We start from the raw sequence: 21503 nt of genomic DNA on the forward strand, positions 1-21503 counted from the left end.
TGCCTGGTTGACTGGGAGCTGTGGGTCAGCATATCACTGTTGCACCCTCAGAAAGTCAAAAAATAAAAAATAATGTAAAGCAAACCATCTCCAGGTTAGGACTCTATGCAATGTCTACTCCATCCAGAGCTTTGTGGGTGACAAATATAAATGATAAGCTCATTACTGCATTTAATAATCCAAACAACCCATCCTGTTGTTGGTGACGCTGAGCCACTCCCAGTCCCTTTGAACTGGACATGGCCTCAGCCACAGTGAGGTCTCTAGTGGGATCCCCGTGTCTGTGTCTTGTGATCGCTGCTACAACTGAAGGGACGGATGGTGACACCACCGGTGACAGAGGGAAGATGGGTACACAGACAGCCACTTGATCCCAGTCACATGTGACGAATATCTGCTTGCCTCAGGACAATATTCTGAGCATCTGCTAAGGCAGCGGCCACAGAGAAGGGGCAGGAGGAGTGGGCGCGCCAGGCAGAGAGGTGGCAGAGTGTTCCAGGTGACTGGGGGTGGCGGAGGAGGAAGGCAGAGAACTCTCCTCACCCCTTTGCAGTTGCACTGTACATCCTGCCTGGTACACAGGTACGTGTGATGCAGGGCCAGGGCAGACGGGGCCGGGCCTCACCCTGGGGTCCGCCTCTGAGATGTCACATGTGGTTGGCATAGGCCCTGCAGGGGCCTTCGGGGTCCGTGAAAGTACACTGGGGCCAGGGTAGATAGTAGCTTGGCACAAACAGGATGTGTCCTTTTATGACCACAGGGGTGGTGGTGACGGGGACAGTGCACACACTCATGGGCGTGGCAGAGATATCACCTCGTACCCTCCCCGACACGCCCTGCCAGCCTGCTCTGGAGACATCACCAGGAAAGTTTTCCATTGGGTGTCACAGCTGTTTGCTCCTGAGCAAGGACACATCTCCCAGGAGGAGGACCTACCTCCCCGTGACTCGAGCTCGGGATCTTTCTGGAAGGTGTGCGTTGTTGAGGAAGATGAGAGAGAGCAGGTCTAGAGCGGCGAGGCAGGGGCCGCACAAAGCTCCTTTCTGTGCACTGCGGCCCCAACCGTCACCACCCCACACTGGGAGCCAGCGAGAGTGGGGGAGGCTCCGTCTGTCCCCTGAGCTCTGCCCACTCTGCTGTCCCCAGAAGGCCTGTCCACGCCCCTGCACACTTCAGCTTCACCCCGGCATCAGCTGGGCATGCTCGGAAGGTGTACCCAACAGAAGCTTCCGGAACATTTCACCTGTTCCGGGTCATCCCAGGGTGACATTCTGAGGCTAGGTGGAGGTGCAAACTGGACTGCTTCTATGTAGCCCCTGCAATTTTTAAGTTAGTTAAAAATTTGAAAGTTTCATCTTACAGAAAACCAGCTTTCTAGCTTATCTAGGAAAACGGAAGATTTACTGCTTCCACTGGCCACCAGGGACAGGACGGCATGGGCGAATCCCCAGGGGAAGCCCCCACAGCCGGCCTCAGCTGGCCCTTCCCACACCGCTGAGGGCATTTGAGTTGACATGCGCTACTATGGTGTTCCCAGGCAGGAGTATTTTTAGATAGAATAGGTGGGGAGAAACTTGCCCTTTTCCTCCTTGTATTCATTCCTAAGGGCTGCATCCCAGTGGTGACCCTCGGGCTCCTGTGAGGACGAGCACTGAGCCCCTGGGTCTCATTACCTTCTGCCTGGCACTGTGTCCAGTTTTTCACATAGCCCAGCTCATTCGATCCTCACAACACCTCCAGGGGCGGTAGCGGCATTACCCCACATTCCACACGAGGAGACTGAGGCTCAGAGCGCTGGAGACGGCTCTCCTGGGCCCTGCCATTTCTAAGCGGTAAAGCCGGGACAGAGGCGCAGGCAGCTGGGCAGTGGGGCCTGAATCCCCCGCGGCTGGCTCACTGCTGAGCATTTTCCTGCGCCTGCTCCAGCCCATTGTCTGATGAGCATAATGACAAGGCCTTTGTCCCGGAGCCTGCGGCGCCTGGTGGTTACTACCACTCCCAGCCCTGTGTGTACCGTGGGCTGTGGTCCCTCCGTCCGAGGCTGGCACTGCTGGCTCTCGGGGCTTCCTCTGGTTGGCAGACGCAGAGGTTGTTACCCCATCAGAGGCAGGGTGAGCGCCTGTGTGCATCACCACGGCATTCACACAGTGCCTGCATCACACCCCACGGCCTGGTGCCCCCAACCCAACAGGAAGGGACCTGCTAAGAAACGCTGGCCGAAAAGACACAAAGTACAACCAACAGTTGTCTGAGTCTGCTGGGACCACCATAACCAAGGGTGAGTGCGGGCAGAGTGGCTTCAATGGCAGAAATTTATTTTCACTGTCCCGGAGGCTGGAAATCTAAGACCAAGGTGTCAGCAGGTTGTTTCTAGAGCGGCTTCTCACTGTGACTTGCAGGTGGCTGCCTTCTCAGGGTGTCCTCACGTGGCCTCTCCCCTGGGTGCGCAGGGGTGGGTGGGGAGCATGCTGGTCTGTCTTCCTCTTCCTCTTCTTAGAAGCCATCAGCCCTCTCCACTTAGAGACTCCACCTCACGACCCTAGTTGACCTTATTCACCTCCCCGAGCTCCTATGTCCAAACACAGGTGGTTAGAGTATCGGCATGTGAATTTGGGGCAACACCAACATTCGGTCAATAACCACCGCATGCTAGGTTTTCACTCTTGCTTTAAAAAAAAAAAAAACAAAACCTATGTACGATGGGGGAATATCTTTTAATCAGCAACAAAACTGTTTAATAAACCTCACTGCTCTTAAACCCTCGCTGTTCTCCCCCGGCAATGCTTTTCTTTCCATCCCAGTTCCAGATTCCCAATCCCAATCTTCTGCAGGTTGGCCCCTGCTGCTCCCCCACCTCTTAGATCTAATCTATTGCTCCCGCTAGCATTTCTGCCCTGGGTCTGGATTTGTAGAAAGAGGAGGTGTTTTACTGTCAATAGCAATGCAGCATGAAACACCCTTGTGAATGGACCATTTCTGTAAAGAGAGAAGGGAACATGGTGTTTGGCCAAGATCCTGTCTTGCAGTTTCTGCTGTCTCTCTTAGGACTCATACTGAAGAGCCTTAAAGTACTGTGTCGGGAGGTTGCCCACCAATTCAGGAAGACCCTGAGGAAGGAAGGAAGGAAGGAAGGAAGGAAGGAAGGAAGGAAGGAAGGAAGGAAGAAGGAAGGCAAGGAGGAAAGAAGAAGGAAGGGAGAAAGAAGGAGGGAGGGAAGAGAGAGAGAGAGAGAAAGAGAGCATGAGCAAAGGAGCCCCAGTTGTTCCAGTTCCAGCTGTCTGAGCTTCCTGCATGCATGAGCTACACATGAGCAAAGATGGTTTTTGAGGTGACACAGTTCCAGTCACCACCTGACTGCAACTGCCTGAGGAAGCCCAAACAACAGCCAACTGAGCTAAGTCAACTCCCAGAATCATCAGCAAGACAGCAGATCTTTTTTTCCTTTATGACACTGTTTGGAGGGTGGTTTGTTATACAGCACTTGATAGCTGATACAACCACCGAAGATCTAGAATACCACCCCTGATCTTGGCAGCCCACGGTCAGTCTCTCCATTTTCTTGGTTCATACTGGGGATTGCAGACTCCAGGTATGGTAAAGCGTTCACAACCTCCAGCCACCAGTGCCCCACTTAGCCCAGACAGAGAGAAATTAGGGAAACTGACCTCCATGCTGAGGCCCCAGCTGCTGGAGAGGCCTCTGATCAGGTGTGGGAGCCCTGCACTCCTACAGGAGGGTCTGCTTGAAGTGACCACACCCTCTCCTGCTCCCCACCAAGCCCACATTGCCAACTCTGAGGTGGACTCCGTATCTGATCTTGTTCCACGAGGCAGTAAGTGCTCCCCTCTCTCCAGCCTGCCTCTGAGCAGGCTCTGTAATCCTAGGGCCCTAACTTGGTCTTGCCAGAACCCGGTGCAATGGTCAGTCTGTAAGCTTTGCTTTTCTACCTTCCAGTGAGAGGTCTCGTATGTCCCACCTGCCACCCACGTGAGGCCCAGAACCTTCCATCCTGTCCCGACTTCATGAGGAGGCTCTGTCACCCAGCTGCACATAATGCCAGGCAATAGGAGGTCATAATGCAGTTATTTTTGGCCTCAGTTTGAGGAGATAGTTTTAACCCCAACAGTAGCTGAATACTTCCCATTAAGTCTTGGTCACACCTCCATAAGGTAGCCCATCGAGGGAAATGTGGAGGATGTGGAGGATGACTTCTGGTGAGGTCATAAAAACCTGCAGGTGATAGAAGTCTTCTTCCAGCTTCCTCTTCAGATGGCTGAAGTACTGTAAAAAGAGCTTCTTCAACACGCCTTGGCTTCCCTGGCAAATACATGCCTCTGGACTTGCTCAGTTTGGACTCTGCCAAAACCAGCTGCCCACACATGTGTCGTGGTTCGTTCTCCCACAACACAAAGAGCTAGGTAATGAATGACACAGGTGATGAAACTGAGGCCTGGAGATGTAAGGTGCTGAGGCAAAGATTTGATTCCAAACCCATGCTCTTCTTGCCTTTGTTGCTATCTACCTCCCGTCTGAGCAGAGTAGCTGAGCGCATACAATATTGCCATCTCCAAGGCACATTAGGGAGACTGAGCCCAAGATCATAGTGCTTGTTAGCAATGGGTCAGGACCCACCAGCTGTTGGTGACACTGTGTTGGGCCTCCTGCATCTACTGTGGTGGTTTAAAACTACATCTACATGTTCTTTGCTGTTGCTCCCATCCAATCTCTCCCTGAGTGTGAGCTGTTCTGTGATTCACTTTCAATGACTGGAATGGATCACAAGTGAGTGTGGAAAAGCAGTTAGTTATGTTCAGGGATTTTTGCCAGAAAAACAATTCTTATAAGTATGACCAAGAAACCAGACATGGTGGCACATATGTGTAATCCCAGCACTTGGGAGGCTGAAACAGGATCATTGCAAGTTTGAGACCATGCTAGGCTACAAAGTGAGCCCAAGACCAACCTGAACTGCATACCAAAACCCTGTCTCAAAAAGACATAAAAAAAGTATGAATAATAGTATATTTACTTGTGCTATGAGTTCATTAAACAAAAAGAATCATTGTAGTGCTGGGTGTGGTGGGGCATGCCTGTAATCTCAGCACTTGGGAGGTTGAGGCAGGAGAATCACCACAAGATCAAAACCAGACTAGACTATCTAGTGAGTTCAAGACCAGCCTAAACGACATAATGAGACCCTGTGTCGAAAAAAAAAACAAAAAAAGAAGAGGAAGAGGAGGAAGAGGAAGAAGGAGAAGAAAAGGAAGGGGAAGGGGAAGAGGAAGAGGAAGAAGAAGCAAAGAAGGGAAATCATTGTAGCACTTCTGTATTTGTGAGTAGAACATTGTAGTACGTGGAGAATATACGTGTGACAGTGAGCTACACTGCCAATGTGATTGGCTCGAGAGCTGCCCAGGGCATTAGTGAAGCACACTTGGGGCACGTCTGGGTGGGCTACCGGACACAGGACTTTGGAGGGTATGTCTCTGTTGACATTGTTCACCTACTTTGCTTCCCGGCTACTATAAATGAGCACCTTGTTCCACATATTCTACTGCCGTGGTCCTGCCTTGCACACGGCCATCGGTGGACTGGGTCTTCTGCAACCCTGAGTCAAGTCAGACCTCTCCTCCTGTAAGTTACAGGCACTGAGTATTTTGCCCAGCAATGGAAATGCTGATGAATACAATATGCATATACGTAACGGATTCCTTACTGAAGTTGAGTCATCTCAGGAAGGAAATTTATGATGAGTTAGTATCAGTGACAGTACACAAAAATAGGCTGTACAGTCACCCCTCAGTGTCACTGGGAGTTTGATTTGATTGCTTCTGGGATCCCCTCAAATACCAAAATCTGCAGATGCTCAAATTCCTTATGTGAAATGGCATGGTGTTTACTTTTCTTTGTTTTCTTTGTGGTGTTTTCATAGAAGGTTTGTAATCCTTTAACTTTAAACCATCTCTAGATTACTTATAATACTTAATATGATGAAATCATTAACAAATACTTGTTATATGTACTATTTAGGGGACAGGGGCAAGGAAAAATTTGTACATGTTCAGTAGAGATGAGATCTTTTTATGAGTATTTTCTATCCATAGTGGTTGAATTAATCAGTGAAGACCCTGGCGATACGGAGGGCTATTCTTCATAAATAATAAAGGTAAATAAAACAACTTAAAATATAAAAAGTTGTAGCAGAACTGGCTGGGTGGGACTTTGGATTCTAGATCAAAACAGGCACTGTGGCCTCCTCCTTGCTTGGACCGTTCACCCTGGAGGAAATCAGGTGTGGTGTCACACCGGCACTCACCGGCCCACTGAGAGGTGCATGCAGCAAGCATGGGAACCTTGGCGGTGGGATCTTCAGCCACATCAACCTTTGGCTGCCATAATCACCCAGCTAAGGAACGCACAGCTTCCGCCCTGACCCTCGGAAACTGTGTGAGACAGTAGATGCTTCTAGGCTTGGGAGTAATCGGTTATGCAACAACAAGTAACTAATAAACCCATTCCCCCATCTGTTTATTTTTTGCCACTCCAGGCACCCTCTCCTCTGTTCAGAAGGGAGAATGATTTCAAGTTCTCCTGCACAAGAGTATGGTGCAACCTCACAAGCAGTTCCTGGAAAATGGACCAAGAGACTCTTCCAAAGAAAGAGGACTTCTCATGTTAAGACATTCCCAGGTAAACAAAAGCTGAAGGACTTTATAGCTATTAGACCTGGCTAACAAGAAACCCTAAAGGGCTGGGTGGGGAGTATTGCTGCCCAGTGCCAGCCTGCAGAGAGACGGGCTTGTGAAACATTATGGTGTGTCCTTGTCCACCTTGCTCACCGGGTATGACACTGTGACTTCTGGCTCTTCTCCAGGGTCAACATGATTGTGAAAGGGAAAAGTCCAGATCTACTCAGGACACTGAGGCAGCCGCTACAATGCTTCTACAGACGCTCCTGAAAGAGGGCTTCCAGAACTGCTTCAGAAAGAGGCAAGAGTGGTGGGAGGAGGTTTATTGTGAGGGGAGTTAATGGCAGTGTGTCTTTTACTATAATAAAACTTTTTAAATGAAGCACCAAAAGAAAAAAAAGAAAGAAAGAAAAGGAGAAAAGACTTCTCCAGGCTCTTGAAGGCCATGGCCTAAAGCCGTCCTTGATGGTTATCATCCCGCAGGACGCTCCACAGTCCTCAGCCTGCGGCAGGAGAAGCAAATGAGAAGAAGCCAAGCACAGGGGCCTGCGGGCACCTCTGAGCGCTGCTTTGGGCTTAGGAACCTGCTTTATTTCATGCTATGCACATGTGTTACCTATTCAGACATCAATAAAATATACTGAAAGTCATAACTTACCTGTTACAAAACGCTGCGTAAGTGTTCCTAAAAAGAAAGGTTTTGTGGTTACTTGAGCCTGGAGAACGTAACTAACGTTCTCCTGCCTGGATGGTCGCATTAACATCTTGAAGATCTGAAAAGTTCTGCAGTAAAGAATGCTGCTTCATCTGCTAAAACCTGAAATTTCCAAATTTGTTCAACCACATAGCTCTTTTTTCATAAATTCTATATAAATAGCCCTGGGTATAAATAGCCATCTGTGTGTTTTACGCCACAAGGCTGGGGACTGTGCCATGAACAACAGAGTTCCAGCTACACACCCTTCAGAACCAGAGGCAGGGTCCAGAGGAAGGACATGGGAGGGGTCGGGCCTCTGTGATGGGTGGGACTGGGAGAAGTACACGTACTGGATCTCAGAGCAAGAATCTCCAGAGAGAAAAGACTCCAACCTACTGTTCAGATTTCCTAGGGACAGGCCTGTCACTCGTTCATTCTTTCATTCTTAATTGGCTCGTTCACTCAGCACCCACTGCGTTAGTGGCCTAATCCTACGTCAGTTACACTGCCTGTGCTTTGGAAAGTTGCTTCTAGTGAGAAGGATGTGCAGTCCCCGTGGACCTCGGAAAGCACTTCGACAGAGTAGCCTGAGACGCAGAGTCTGAGCCAAGGCCAGCCAGGTGGACAAGCGCGGGCGGTGTCCCTGAAGCGCAGCAGAGTCAGGGCCTCAAGCAACGGAGAGCGGGCAAGTGGGCTGGAATCCTACGAGGGGCACTGGAGACGCGCGTGTCCAGCCCCCACCTGGCCCCTGTGCTCTGCACTTCCCAGGCCCCTCGCTTGCTGGAGGACCTAACGTAGTTGGAGGACCTCACTGGCTTCTCCCTTGCTGAGGACCTAACAGAGCAGGATCAGCCGCAGCACGGAGGCAGGAGGGAGAAAGAAGTGTCTGTTCTGATAGGATGGCAGTTGTAACACCAGGACTGGCAATTCTAGGCCTGGGGGCCCTGGTGCAGAACCTACCTTTATCACTGGCTGCAGCCCTGGCTGCGAAAGTGACTCCTCCCAGGTCCAGAGCCAGAAGTGCCAGCTTCTCCCCAGCTCCAGCTTCCCCACTAATGCAGGAGCAGACACAAGCTCTCGGTACCCCAGAGGTACTGTGACCTGAATCTTTCTTCAACGAAATGCGTATGTTGAAATCCTCACCACCAATGTGATGATGATATTCCAGGAATGGACCTTGGTGGGTGATTAGATCACAGGCATGAGCTCCTCGTGATTGGATTAGCCCTCTTTTCAAAGGCTCATGCAGACCCCTCACCCCTTGCACCATGTAAGGCCACAAGGGAAGGTGTCAGCTAGGAACAAGGAGACCCTCACTATGCTCCAAATTTGCTGGTGCCTTGACCTAGTGCTTCTGCCTCCAGAACTGTGAAAAATAAAGCTTTATTCTTGTGTATCTCTGTCTTCCTGAGAAACCATTTCTAAGATACCAACATGTATTACAGCAGTCATTGATATTTTCCTACTAATCTATCCATAACTCTGTAATGTTTGTATTGTTCCTATCCTATTTCATAAATGGATGCATGTTTATTATTATGTGTTTCCTACAACAACCATTGAGAATAGTTAATGATTATTCAATAGGTCACTCATGTACAGTTCTATTTATTTTCTTTCGAAGATACCTAAGTAGAGTACAATAACTACTGATAATCTCCTACCTCTTTTGTCTGTAACTCACTATCATTTGTCTGTTTTCCCGAGAAACTATCTTGTAGATAACAATATGTAAAACAATAACCATTGATAATTTCCTACCACTTTGTCTGTAATTTGGTAAGCCCACCCCCCATTATTGTTATCCTTCTTTTACTCTTTAAAATAAAAAAAAGAAAAATAAAGCTTTGTAATTTGTAAGTTTATGATCTTCTGTAATAGCAGCACAGATGGACCGAGACCAGGGATACTCGTTCTTTTCTCTGGGCTCCATCCCACCTTCCTTTTGTTCTCCAGCTCTCTCCCTTCTACTTTTTAATCCACTCGTCCTTTTTCCCTTTCCCTTTGTAGTCAGTTCTCTCTGCAAATTCCCATGTGAAATATTTAGTTACTTCCTGTTTTCCTAACTGGGCTTAGACTTACTCTGGAAGTGGACCCTCAAAGTTGGATCTCTGTGCTTGGGTTGTTCTGTTTCAATATGAATGCAGAGATGGACTCATCACTCATGGAAAATGGCATACTGGTGCCCTATGGCATCAAAATCACGTGATTATCATCTATGGTTGCCCAGGTGGGGCACCGGGAGAATGTGAAATTTTGCAATAGAAAATCACCACTGCACTTGACTGTTACAGTAAAACTGATAGACTGGGTGGATGGTTCCTGACCTGTGAAAAGACTGAAATAGGAAGATGCACAAGAAGACAAAGGTGAGGACACAGCAGCAACAATGAGGATGAGGAGGAGGAGGAAGAGGAAGAGAAGGACAAGGAGGAGGAAAAGAAAAATTGGGCAATGTGGACTAGGTTAAGATTTAAAACTTATGCTTAAAAATGCATGAAAAGAGTAAAAAGACAAGGCACAACTGGAGGAAGGCATTTACAACATACATATCTAACAAAGGACTCATCCACAATATAGAAAGAACTATTATAAATCAACAAGAAGATAGCAGATAACCCAAGAGGGAAAAATGGCTAAAGGGCTACAGTGAATGCTGGTGTGTCCTCATGACCAATGAACATGTGAAGGTGCTCAAGCTCATTAGTCACTGAGGAAATACTAATTAAAACTACGATGCCAAAACTACAGTGAAATAGGAATTCACACCCACCAGGGTGGCTACAATGAAAAAAAAAATAAAAACAACAAGGTTGGGCAAAATATGGAGAAACTGGAACGCTTATGCATTGCTGGTGAGACAGTAAAATGGTGCAGAAAGTTTGGGAAACAATCTGGCAATTTCTCTTCAGTTTAACAGCATTACCATTTAACAAGCAATTTTACACCTAGTTACATATTCAAGAGAAAGAAAGCACACACCCACACAAACACATGTACACTTGTGTTCCCAGTAGCATTATTCATAATAACCTTGAAATGAAAACAGCCCAAATGTCCTTCAACTGATGAATAAACAAAATGCATAAACGTATATCAAATCATTCCATTTGTATGAAAAGTCCAGAATAGCAAATCTATAGAGGCAAAAAGTAGATTTGTGGTTGCCAGATGCTGGAGGTGATAATTAAAGGTTGTGAGGTTTCTTTTGTGGGTACAGTAATGAAACTATTCTAATATTCATCATGGTGACTGCTGTACCATAATGTTTAAATAGCAAAATCAATTAAATTGTACAACTTAGATGGAGAAGCTGTATCTCAATAAAGCTGTTAACAAGAAAAGAGATGGAGGGAGAGAGGAAGGAGGAAGAAAAGGAAGGCAAGCAAGGAGGAAGAGGAGGAGGAAGGCAGGCAGGAAGATAGGCAGGCTGGCTTCAGTGCAATACCATTTACCCACCCAGCAGGAAGACTAACATCAAAAAGCTAACCACAAGCAGTGCTGAGGATGTGGGGAAAACAGCTTCTACACCTCTGATGGGAGCAGCGTTTGACATAACCACTTTAGGAAGGTACCCAACAGAAATACATATGTACATTCACTTAAAGATGTCCTACGATGATCACAGAAGCAATGTGTGATAAGTAGGCTTTGGAAATTGCCCAAATATCCATCAACAGTAGCACAGACAAATAAATGCTTGTCTCTTCACAAAGGAAAACTTCAAAGCAATGAGTTGGACAATCAGCTCCATACAATAGAGATGAATGTTTTATATATATAGAGAGAGAGAATTGAGACTTTTTTGTGTGTCTTTGTGAGACAGGCTCTCACTATGCAGTTCAAGCTGGCCTTGAGCTCACTTTGTAGCCCAGGCTGGTCTCCAACTCACAACCATCCTCCTGCCTCAGCCTCCCAAGTGCTGAGATTACAGGCGTGCACCACCAGGCCTTGCAGAATTGAGATTTTGAAAAAAAAAAAAAAGCCTGTGAGTTCATTCATGTAAAGTTCAACAGACAGAACTACTGTGTGGTGTTTCAGTCAGGGCACAGCGACTTTTGGGGTTCCGTGGGGTTTGACCTTGGAGAGGGGCAGGGGAAGCTCTGGAGTGCAGGCTCTGTTTATTTCCTGATGCAAGTGCTGTTACACAGGTGTGTGCGTGGCTGTGCACCTACAGTTCATGTACAGTATCCCATAATATCCAGGGAGGATTGGCTCCAAGACCAGTGCAGATACCAAGGTCTGCAGAGCCCAAGGTCTCTTACATAAAGTGGCTTATATTTGCATCGAACTTATGCATATCTCCCCTGTACATGAAATCATCTTTAGATGATTTGTGATACTGAATTCAATGTAAACACTATGTAGCTAGTTGCTAAACTAGCTTGTTTAAGGAAAAGCAGTAAGAAAGGAGTTCTGTACATGTTCAATACAGATACACCGTTTTAAAATATTTTCAATCCATGGTTAATTGAATTTGTAGAGATGGAGACAGACTGTACTTTTCTGTACTTGTGTTATAATTCAATAAAAAGTTTACCAAACTTGAGAAAAACAGGGAAAGGAAGGAGGAATAGTTAGTGCATACATATGAAACAAGGAAGATTATGGACCAAAGCAGCTAGTTTTCATTCCTGTAAGTAAGCTTGAGAACTAGCAGCACCACAGCGTTTAACCTTTCTGCTGCACGGCCAGTACAGGCCTAGTTTGTCTGTCCGGATCTCAGCGGGCTGGGGCTATGCGGTGAGGTCATTCCAAGCTTTATTTGTGCAGGGTCTGTCTTCTGCCTTTGCTGCCATTGGACCTCCTCACTGACCCTAGGATTAGATGGGACTCCTCCGGCTCCTATGTCGGTCCTCCTGTCCTCAGTACAGCAGCGTCCAGCGTCCCTCAAGCAATCAGGATGGGCCGCCCCAGGTGGCAGTAGGCTGCCCTAGCTTACGAGTTGGTTCAAGACCATCAGCATCTCAAGCGGTGTCACTTTGGGTGTGCATACTGCTGAGACCATTTTCCCTGGGCGCTTAGACCTTCAGACCAACACAGCTCCACGTTGTAGGGTGGGACCCAAGACCTCGGCCAAGGGACTGTCAGGTGTTCCGAGGAGAGGAGCCCCGCCCCCCACACCCATCAATCCCCGGACCTGTGTATGCACCAGGAGAGAAGCAGCAACGTAAACGGGTTTCAGCCTCAGAGTCAGCCCTGACTCTGCTCATGTGGTTCCTCATTTAACTTTGCTCATGCGTAGTGAATAAGCCATTGCCTCTCTTTCCTGCTAGAACCTGCTTGATGTTTCTGGAAGAGTTGTGTACTAGTTTGCTAGGGCTGCCATCACAAAGTATCATAGATGAGGTGGCTTGGGTGACAAATTTATTTTTTCCAGTTCTAGAGGCAGAATTTGAAGGCGCAGCAGGGTTGGTTCCTGACGAGGCCTCTCTCTCTGCCTGGCTTGCGGTTGGCGTCTCCTCCCTGTGTCCGCATACGGTCTTTGCTTCGGTATCTCTCTGTGTGCCCTAACCTCTTCTCTTAAGGACACCAGTCCTGTCGGAGCAGAGCCCACCCTCATGACCCAGTTCTAACTTAGTTGCCTCTTTAAAGCTATTATCTCCACGGTCACATTCTGAGGTCCTAGGGTCAGGGCTTCTACATACAAATCAGGGTGGGGCCACACAGTTACGCCCACAGCAACCCCTTTAAACCAGACACCGTGCTACCCAGGACAGAAGGGCACAGGGGGCGCTGCAGAGGAGGAGAGGGACTAAAGGAAGGGGGCACCATGGGCAGCAGGTGCCTGAAGACTCTGGACATAGTCTTAGGGAGAATCCATAAGAAAGGGAAAAAGACTGTCAAGGCGAAGAGAACAGCGGGATTCGGCGCACGCCATTACAGTGGAGTTGTCAGCGAAGCCAAAGGAAGGTGCTTTGCGAGCAGTCACACATGCGGCCAGCAGAGGCCTGACCTTCCTGCTGAGGATGTGGTGTCCTCATCTCGCATGGGTGGCAGAAGCAAGGGCGCCATGTGCCTTGTTTTCCTTTGGCTTCGCTGCAAATTGTTTCCTGTGTAAAATGAGGCAGATGTGTAGGCAGGTATGCTGGGGTCTAAGAGGACCTGAAAGGGCCAGGCTGCTGGGATCTGAGGACCACTGAAGGGGTGAGCGCTAGGACCCTGCCCAAGGAGCCCAAGCACTGGGAGACTGGAGGGCCGGGTGACAGTGATGGGGCCTTGATCAGTGCATCCCTAACCCCTTCATGTACAAGCGAAAGTTGTCAGGTCCAGCTTCTGAGCTCAGGGACCCAAGGTCCCTACAGACCCCAGGAAGGCTCAGCGGGGCTCAGGACCCAGGAGAAGGAGGAGGCAGTGGCGGCTGAGGAAGGAGGGAGAGCCCCAGGTGGGGGATTTCTGGGCTGCTTATTTTTCAAAAGGGTTCCAAAGGTTTGCTCAGGATTCACCCAGGGGAAGGGAAGTGAGACTGGCTCAAATTAACCATGTGCCCTCTGTCCAGGGACACCCTGGCATGTTCAAACCAGAACATAGGGCTTTGCTTGGGGAAAAAAGCTTTGCTGAAGAGAAAGAGACGGAGACAGAGACACAGAGAGACAGAGCACAGCACGGGGAAGATCAAGTGAGTGCTCGGCTCTTTCCACAGCGGGTGACAATCACCTGTCGGCCAAGTTCCCTTTGGCCTCCAAGCCATCTTCTAAGCAGGGAGAGAGACCTCATTTCCTATAAGAGTTTGGCCCAGTTTGGCAGGCAAGCTTACCCGACCAGCTACTGTCCAGGCTGAACAGTAAAAGGCTGAACTGTCCACCAGACTTGTAGGCATCTGACGAAAGTCAAGGAACGTACCTGGCTCTGATTCTGCAGCAGGCCAATGTAGATATCATACATATGAATGTGGCTACAAGGTGATTTTGGAAATGTGTGCATCTGTCATTTTATAAACAAAACAGTTTCTAGGGTGTGTGTTGGTATCTGTGTAGATTTGTGTGGGTATGTGTGTGGATATGTTTGTGTGTGTTGTGTATAATGTGTGTATATCTGTGTATATGTATGTTGTTTAAGTATACATATGCATTGTAGATGTTTATGTACATGTGTGCCGTGTGTGTGACCCACAGCCTCCGTGCCACCTACCACTTCCTGGCGTCTACTCCTTCTGGCCCAGGCTCGGGGTATGGCTACAGCATGACTCACCCCTATTCCAGCCACTTCTGATTGGCCCAGGGATGAGCACAGGCAGGCCAACCAGAGCCTCCTCCTTGGGCCGTCATTTTACAGAGCTGCACACACAGCGAAATTGGGGGCAGTCATTTCTGACCGGGCAGCACGTGCAGCATCTGCAGGGGAAGCAGCTCCAGGCCAGGGCAGAGCCCAGGGCAGAGGGAGGGACCCGCACCCGGTGAGCACCCGAGCACCCACGGCCCCAACTCCAGAGGCCACCACACCCTGCCCTTGTGGTCCCGTGTGGCTTCCTCAGCCCAGGTTCCTCTTTTCATTTAAAGCCAGCAAGAACTGGTTACTTGCAAAAGACCTAAATAATGTATAGACTATTTTTGTCATTTCATGTTCTTGATTCATCTTTCCTCTTTTTTTTTAAATCTTATCGGTACATTTTACATACACATAATGATTGCATCCGTCATAGGGATTTGTACCTGTACATGATCTATCTTGCTTTTTCTTTTTTCCGCATTCCCCTCCCTTCCCTTCAATCCCTCTTCCCCTCCGTATTTATAAGTTTTGTTTCCATTTTTTCTTTCTATTCTCTTTTTTCCTTGTCCCTTCCTTCCTTCCCCCCTCCTCCTCCCCTTGTTCCCCTTCCCATTTGAACATTTTCTTCCCATTTCCCAATATCTAATACACATTTTGGTCCCTATTTGTACTTTCAGTTTCTCACACCAAAGAAACAAGGTGGCATTTATGCACAAACTTTTTAGTAGAATCTCTCTTGCCTCAGAAAATCTGGCCTGCCAGGCATGGTGGCACATGCCTATAATCCCAGTGCTCAGGAGGCCGAGGCAGGAGGATCATTGTGAGTTCAAGGCCAGCCCGGCCTATAAAATGAACTCCAGGTCAGCCTGAACTGCACAGCGAGACCCTGTCTCAAAAAGACAAAAAAAAAGAATGGAAGGAAGGAAGGAAGGAAGGAAGGAAGGAAGGAAGGAAGGAAAGAAGGAAGGAAAGAGAGACAGAGGGACAGAAAGAGAGAGAGGGGAAGAAAGAAAGAAAGAAAGAAAGAAAGAAAGAAAGAAAGAAAGAAAGAAAGAAAGAAAGAAAGAAAGAAAGAAGAGAAGAGGAGGAAAAAGAAAATCTGACCTAAGCACAAAGACCCTGGAAACAAACACAACCTGCTCTGGACTACAGCATATAATACCTAGAAACCTGGTAAGCCTGGGGCTGGACTTTCACCCAGAAAGCTGTCTCCTCGGAGTGTTGACAATAGCCTAGACCTCCTGCCTCGAGCTCAGAAGCCGTGTGCCACTTGAGGGGACTCATGCACAGACTGCAGCTCAGAATGACCCTGTGCTATCCTCCACAATCCCACCCTTACCATGCGGCCACCCCACCCATGCCATCTTCGGGAGCCACTCCCCTTTGCTCACTGCTCCTTGGCTGGGACCTGAAAAGTCCCCACTGCACAGCGGACAGTCCCTGCCTTCCTCTGACTCCAGTCATCATTTGTGGCCCAGACCCACGCTCCATCCCCACACCCGGCCAGTACAGCCTGTCACTTCCCTCCACAGCTCCTCCCCATTCCTCAGTAACAACCTTTCTTCCCCCCAGCCAACCTGCCTGGTACCCCCTCTCCAGGGACCTGTGGGCTGCCTTTTCTCCATGTCATCTGCTCAGAGCTGACCAGAGGAGGGCAGGCCAGCACCATCTCCCTCTTGGCACCTTCCCCGGCCTGAGCACCCTCCTGGCATGAAGCTGGCTGAACCGAAACCCACTGTGGTCTCCAGTTCCTGAGCTGCTCGTTCTTGTTCCCACGCTGTCTCAGGCCCAGGTGAGGGCCGGCTGTGCCGGAAGTCCTCGCTTGCCAATGAGACCAAGTCTTCCCTGGAGAAGCCTCTCCTGCCCTTCCTGCCAAGGCTTTGCCATCTACTCTGGGCATCTGGGTACACTGAGCACCAGGCCTGCACTGCTGGGGAGTGGGGAAGGCTTCCTGTCCTGCTTTGCCACTGAGCTCCCAGCACCCTGGCCTTCTAGGAGAGACACACCAGCACCCTCCTGCCTGCCCTTCTTTGTCTCGTAGGGGCAGCTTTCAGGAGACCTGTGCCCTCAGCAGGCTGCAGGCCTAAGCCGAGTCAGCAGCCCAGGACGCAGAGGAGCAGCCTGAGGAGGAGCAACAGAGCGTAGGGTACTGAGAATGGGTGGGCAAGAGGGAAAGGGTGGGGTGGGGTACTGAGAACGGGTGGCTTCAAAGTCCTGAGCCTGGTGCTGAGGGTGGCCGTCACACACGTGGGCACACACATACGAAGCACACACACACTAAGCAAGAGGTGGTAGCAACTGTAGGGAGACCACATGACACTTCCCAGGCTTCTGGGAGGCCACCTTCCCCCTGCCCTGTACTGAGCACTGGATCCGGACCGTAGGCGAAGCCCGTGGGTGCCCTGTGTGTGACGTAGTGATAACAGGGAGCGTCGGAGGGGCAGGTGCATGTCAGAAGCACCTTCGCCCGGGGTTGGGACAGAATGGCTGGCCGTGCAGACTCCAGCTGAGTGGGCCCTGTATGGCACGTTCCCCTGGACAGCTGCCCCTACTCATCAGTTTCCCTTTGCAGACATTGAGCCAGAAAGGATGACACCTCAGGAAGCTGTGGAGACCGACACAGATGCAGAGGACAAGGAAGATTTCACCAGGACACTGGTGGGGGAGCTGGGCCGTTTGCTTGGTGACAGGGATTTCATCTGGAGGCTGCTGGGTGTAATGGACGGGGGGAGTCACGGGATGTCACCCACCCCACCCCACTGCTGCAGGGACTTCACAGCCCCTTGGGGAGCGGCTAGGGTCCATCTGGAGTAAGGACTGTCACAGAGCCTCAGTGAGTATGGTGTAAGCTCCACCATTTTAGAACGTCCTCTGGGCCTCCCACAAAATCACACAACATCTGACACTGGGTCACCCTGAAGAGGGGCGAGGGACAATGGGCTTGGTGGCTGCATCCTCTCCTTGTCTCAGGAAAGCAACGACTTCTCCAGTTGATCGTGATTGGGGTCATGGGCCACCCAAGCTGCAGAGGAGCCTGGGAAAGTGGAGAACAGGGCTGTCGGAACTGACTTTGAGTTTGGTCTCCCTGCAAACTCCCGTGGGATGGACCTGGATGTTAGGAATTGTGATGTGGACCCCACATGGCCACCGCCAGGCAGGGCAAGCTCTGCTCAGGGCAGGAGGACAAAGGCCTACAGACTGCTACTGTGCCCCAGCCACCAGGGTGGCAGCTCCAGAGCTCGCATGAAGCCTCTGACCCTAAAGCCAGGAACCCCTTCCCAAGCTAAGAGGGCAGCCACTCCCCAGTGTGGAAGTCCGAGCGGGCCAGCTTTTCACACAGAAGTGTGAAGCAGTCCCCTGAAGCCCTTGGCGGGTGCCCCACGGCCTTGGAGGCACCAGGCCTGCACTTCAGCCCCACTCCACAGCCCCCGCCCCCTCACCCTACAGCTACTTCCCGGAAGTGAGTGAACAAGGGATAAACACCTGGCAGCTGTGAGGACACCCACTCTCTGGGCGGCCCTCGGAGGCTGCAAGGGGATCAGCTGGTGGTGTAGGGTGTGGGGTGGGAGTGAGCGAGCTGAGAAGAGGGACTGGGGTAGAGCTGACTTCCAGGAAACCAGGACACTGTGGGGCCCCAGCCCAGGGCACCTGGCCATTGCAGCCGGGGTGCCAGCACAGTGTCTGGGGAACCTTCCCTATTCAAAATGCCCACCTGGCTGGTGATAAACCGGGCGCCTGCCTGCTGCATTCAACATTACCGTGTGCTAATCTTACTGGAACACTCCTAGGCCAGCCGTGCCCCACACTGGGCCCTCTGGCTAGTGTCTGTTCCTGCTGTTGCTGTTAGCCCAGCCGCTCAGAGGAGCCCAGGGCCATGGGCTGGCGTGGAGGAACACCCCTGCCCCAGCCTCCCCACCCCCCTCTGCGGAGGCGCCTCTGTTGACACAGCGGAGAGAGCCGCACTGTCGCTGGGTCGTTATGCCGAGAAATGAAACATTGCTTAACCCCAAGGAGAAACCACAAGAAGAGAAAAACACGCAATGTTGCTGCAGCTGGGCCGCGGGCTCAGCCTCTGCTGTCTCGGGCGAGTGGGGCTGGGTTTTCGTTTGAGCTAAAGATGAGAAGGAAGGCTTGGGAGTGGGAGGGGTCATCTTCAAGACCCCACAGGGCCCACCTCTGCCAAGGAAATGCGTTTGCTTAGGGACAGTGTGGGCTAGGCTCTTGGTCCTCACTGGTGCACTTGGGACACATGTACTGCGGGGGCCCACTAGCCGCGGGGCTGGGGCCCTGCCTGGTGGGGCTGCACTGGGTCACTGCAGGGTCTTGACCTATAGCCATCAGGGCCCGAGGCTGCTGCGACTGGGCAGCCTCTGTGGGCTCTGAGCTGGGCTGGGCCGGGGAGTAAAGCCGGTCCGGAAGCTGCTTTCAGCCTGGCACAAGGTTGTGGACTTGCCACTTGGGGTGGGGCCCAGGGTACGCTCAGGTCTTTGCTGTGGGCATCCAGGAGCGGGCTGCTGGCCAGAGGCCCAGCCCTCGTTCTCCTCCCTCCAGAAGGCGTCTGGCAGCCCCTCTGTCCACTATCGCCACCCCAGGCTCCCGTCCACCTGTTCTTCTCAGAGAACAGTGTGTGGGGACCCTGCAGCCACTGGTGGGGCGGGAGGACTGCAAGTGGGTCTAGGGTCCAGCCTCTGTGGTAGGGAAGGGAGCCCCAGCCTTCACAGGGGGGAGCTGGGAGTCCCCACCGCTGCTGGGAAGACCCCAGCCCCGAGGACTCCTGCTGTCCCTTCCTGGCCTCTTAGGTGCGGCTGACAAGCTGTTCCCAACTCCCACAGCTGCGACCTGGCTGCATGCGACCCCGCCAAGTCCTGCATCACCGTCAGGCAGAAGCTGACTTCGTCCACACGCACACGGTGCCACAGACACGCACTTGAGAGGCTTTCCCTCCCCCGAGCTCTGTCTGTACCTCTCCTTCACAAGCTCTCACCCTGCTTGTGCTGTGCACTTATTCTCGTGTCAGAGCCATCCACGACCACACCTGTGCCATGTCCCCAAGGGTGGTGATGCTGTGCTTCCTGGCCCGAGAACGGCTGCTGCACCTGTGAACCCAGAGGCAGGCCCCAGTTAGAGCCAGGAAACTGATGTCCGTGCAGGAAGAGAACCTCATCAACGCCATCTTCCTCACAGACTGGGTCCTGGAGGAGGGGAAACCACTCCCCGGAACAAGTTCCAAGGTCAAGTGAGAAAGCAAATAGTAAAAGCCCAAAGACCCTGCAGTGTGAGCTCCCTGCGCTTCCCTCCCTGGGAACAAGAGGTCTGGGGGAAGCTCACATCCCACGAGGGGGCTCCTCAACGCCTTGGGTTCTGGGACTGTCACCAGGGGATGGGACTATTTTCTGCAACACTAGTCTTTGGGGAGGGCCTCAAAGATGGAAGAGGGGCCCAGCTGGGCGGGTGCTCTGGCTTTTCTGGAAGCTTCCCGGAGAGCCAAGGGGTGAGACTCCAGGACTGGCCTCTCGCCTCCGTCCAGTGTAAACAAAGCTGAACCCTGACACAAACACAAGGGGAGACAACTTGGAAATAACTCTCACAAGAGGGAAGACAGCTGAGCACGAGGTGAGCCCAACTTCCCCAAAACAGAGGCAGATGACCGCAGGTGGGTATGTCCAGGGAAGGAGCCCAAGGTGCATTAAGAGGGGTTGGCTGCTGGGGCGGGACTACTGGGGATGCCAACTGGTGCTTATCTGTGAAAGAAACAGACTTTTTGCTATTTTTAGCTGACATGTAATAGCTGCTCACACTTACAGGGTATGGTGTGCTATTTCCATACATGTATATAATGTGTAATGAATTAGGGTTGTTGATATCTCTATATGCACAATAGCCAAGATATGCAATCAACCTGGGTGCTCACGGACAGATGAACAGATGGAATACTAGTCAGTCATAAACAGGAATGGGACCCTGTCATTTCCAGCAACATGAATGGAACTGGGAAATAGGAACTATGCCAAGCACAGGAAGACAAATACAGCCCATTCTCATTCGTTTGTGGGATGTAAAACTGAACCTCATAGAAGTAAGAGAAGCTAAGGGGATGTGGAATACATCTAAAATGCAGTCAGAGAGGAGGAAGATCTCTTGTGTTCCACAGCACAGCAAAGTGCCTGCGGTTTGCAAGAAATTATATACTTCCCGTGTCTATTGACAGGAGGCCAAGGTGCTTATCAGAGCAAGGGCCCCACACCAGCCAGGTCCTCCTGCTCGGCTGGATGCACAGCCAGAACATCTCCCTGATGTTCACATTTCCAAGGTGCAGCTCCTGGTGCCGGTGGAGAGAGTGCTGGGTGGTGGAAGATTTACCCCTGCAAAGGATGTGTGTTTGCAAGCTTTAGACAGTAACTGCTCTGTGAGCGCATTCGGGGGCCAGTCTGCCTATTACCACGTTTTGGTGGGAACAAACAACAAATTCTCTTGGCATTGTCGAGCTGCCTCAGATAGCCTCTTAAGGCCACTGTCCTTAGTATCATCTCAGGGATATGGCTGTGAACTGTTGGCCATTATTCTAGAATTTTTATGTCTCTTATTGCCTGGGTAAGGAGAGAGACAGGCAACACTGTTTCTGCTGAGAGTCTTCAGTCTCTGCAGACCAGGATCAGTCTATGGAGGCTCAGAGGAGCCTGAGTGGTTCTGTCAAGGAGGGAGTCTGTGCCACCTGCTGCTGCTGCCGTACCTGGAGGCCCCTGCTCCGCTAGTCCACCCCCATTCCTGCCCAGCACTGCTGCAAAGCACAGGAGTGCTTGGTGGTCAGAGGAGAGTTCAGAAAACTCTGTCCCAGGCACATATATCAGAAAACCCCAACCCAGGGACATATATCCCTTCCACAGAGTGGAGCCTGGGCCCTAGCATTG

General features: G+C 50.8%; 2 long non-coding RNA genes across 2 annotated transcripts; one reads left to right on the forward strand and one right to left on the reverse strand.

Moving 5' to 3' along the window:
- The first annotated feature begins 2009 nt into the window (after positions 1-2009).
- Positions 2010-7342, forward strand: LOC102018091. Its single transcript, XR_260438.2, has 4 exons — positions 2010-2278; positions 6105-6166; positions 6548-6690; positions 6875-7342. It is a non-coding gene; the product is annotated as an uncharacterized LOC102018091 (long non-coding RNA).
- Positions 2295-8815, reverse strand: LOC106148109. The gene is made up of 2 exons (XR_001233279.1): positions 7348-8815; positions 2295-2569 (listed from the first exon to the last, which is right to left on the reverse strand). It is a non-coding gene; the product is annotated as an uncharacterized LOC106148109 (long non-coding RNA).
- Between the last annotated feature and the right edge of the window lie 12688 nt (positions 8816-21503).

Source organism: Chinchilla lanigera, unplaced genomic scaffold (genome assembly GCF_000276665.1).
Source record: "Chinchilla lanigera isolate Chin_1 unplaced genomic scaffold, ChiLan1.0 scaffold00015, whole genome shotgun sequence".
In the NCBI taxonomy this organism is placed as follows: domain Eukaryota; kingdom Metazoa; phylum Chordata; class Mammalia; order Rodentia; family Chinchillidae; genus Chinchilla; species Chinchilla lanigera.